General features: G+C 34.4%; 1 pseudogene; it reads right to left on the bottom strand.

Moving 5' to 3' along the window:
• Positions 1–1,178: 1,178 nt before the first annotated feature.
• On the bottom strand, positions 1,179–1,274 carry LOC138818276 (U6 spliceosomal RNA; annotated as a pseudogene).
• Between the last annotated feature and the right edge of the window lie 461 nt (positions 1,275–1,735).

Here is a 1,735-nt window from a genome sequence, read left to right as displayed (position 1 = left end):
AGGGGCCACTGATTAATCCATACAGGATCAACACTTTTCCATATTATTTTGTCAGCATAAAGCTGTTCGTCAGTGGCCTCTATGAAAAATTTTGCTCCTTCGATGAGGAGTCTATTTGTCCTATTTTATTTTCATGTCTTGCATGATGTCACTGCCCCATAAAGAAAAGGGCAAGGTGGGAACAACATAAGGTTTGAAGTGGCCTTACTGCCCTTCACATACCCATTTGAGTCTCTGAGCTGACTAAGCTACATTAGAAGCCATCCCTAATCCAATTAAGGAAGAAGAAGTCTCTTGCACTGGCCAGGCCATGGGACAATCTTTTCCAGCTATACAGGATCTGTCAGCTCCTGTGTCTAAGAGTCCTGTTATTTGTTTTCCATTGACTTTAATGGCCTTGTAAGGCCTTTTATCTGTAATTTCCTGAACCCAGGCTACAGTATCTGTGGTGCCAAACCCTCCTTTTCTGTTTTGAGTCAGTGTGGGATTAGGCAAGTTTAAATATGAGAGTAAAATATTTGGGCAATCCTCTGCCCTTTATTAACTTGAATAGTCTCTTTTAGAGACCTTATCATGACCTTTATAGTGGTAGGCCTGTCTGAGTCTATTACACCTGGTAATACCTCAAAATTCTTTTTATAGTTTGAGCCACCAGCGTCCGGCAACACCAATACTTACTGTAAAAAATTCATGAATTCCGTGGAATTCTTCCAAGTGAATTGCCTGCATTGGATGTCAAAATGTATTCAAGAGTTTTTGTATACATGTATAATGATTTCTGCAGAGTTTGTGAAATTTTAATCAGAAATAATTTTAACTTATCTATTTAAATGAATAGTACAGAAACTAAAGTATTTCTGGTGCTTGTCTGAAAAAGAATATTTTAAAATATTCTATGTTTGTATAATGTGTCCTTTCAGATTGTATTCCATATAGATAGTTTTAGATTCCTTTTTTTCCTAGGTCCTAATATTATTTTTCTTTGGGATAAAATGACAATGTTGTCTAATTTCAAAAGTTTTGTAAAGTTTATGGTATGTAAACGCCTTTCTGAGGTGAAGATTTAATACACTGATGTCAAACTAAATTTAATTATATGAATTACGTATGTTGTTACACTTGTTATTTTGTAATCAACTTTTTAATAAATGTTTTTCATTTCTTGCATCTGAAGAAAGAAAAATACGGAATACTTCACAAATTTTCATATCATCCTTGTGCAATTGCCATGTTAATCTCTGTATTGTAATTGGGAATACGTGCTGCTGAAGCATGTAGTATCTTCCAAATTTAAGCAGTTAATGATGCAATCTTTATACAGACTTATATCCACCGTTGCCTACTTGTAATAAGGAAACTATATTGTTCCTGACAATGCTACTGATCTTATTTCCCTAAAATTCTGTGAATAGTGGAAAAAAATATATATTGTTCATCTTAATGCTCACATTTGCAATTTTTTTTGTCAATGACAATTTTAAGTCTTTTTCATTTGGAATTTGATCATACTTTCAATAATTTATTGCTAGGTCCAAAGGTGATGGCTTTTTCATGTACTAATTGATCCAACTGAATTAGCTTTGTGGAGCTAATGGATTCAAAGTAAGCCTTGCTTAAGAGCTACTTCTAACCTTCTGCATTTGACATTTTCCCAAGTGAGGTCTTACTGGCACAAATGTCTACCTGACCCTTTATTCTTCTTCCATGTAGGAACAGACCAATCAGAATATCTTAC

This window comes from Dipodomys merriami, unplaced genomic scaffold, assembly GCF_024711535.1.
Source record: "Dipodomys merriami isolate MVZ:Mamm:240054 unplaced genomic scaffold, mDipMer1.0.p SCAF_726, whole genome shotgun sequence".
In the NCBI taxonomy this organism is placed as follows: Eukaryota; Metazoa; Chordata; class Mammalia; order Rodentia; family Heteromyidae; genus Dipodomys; species Dipodomys merriami.
This window is presented reverse-complemented; position numbering and strand designations above follow the sequence as displayed.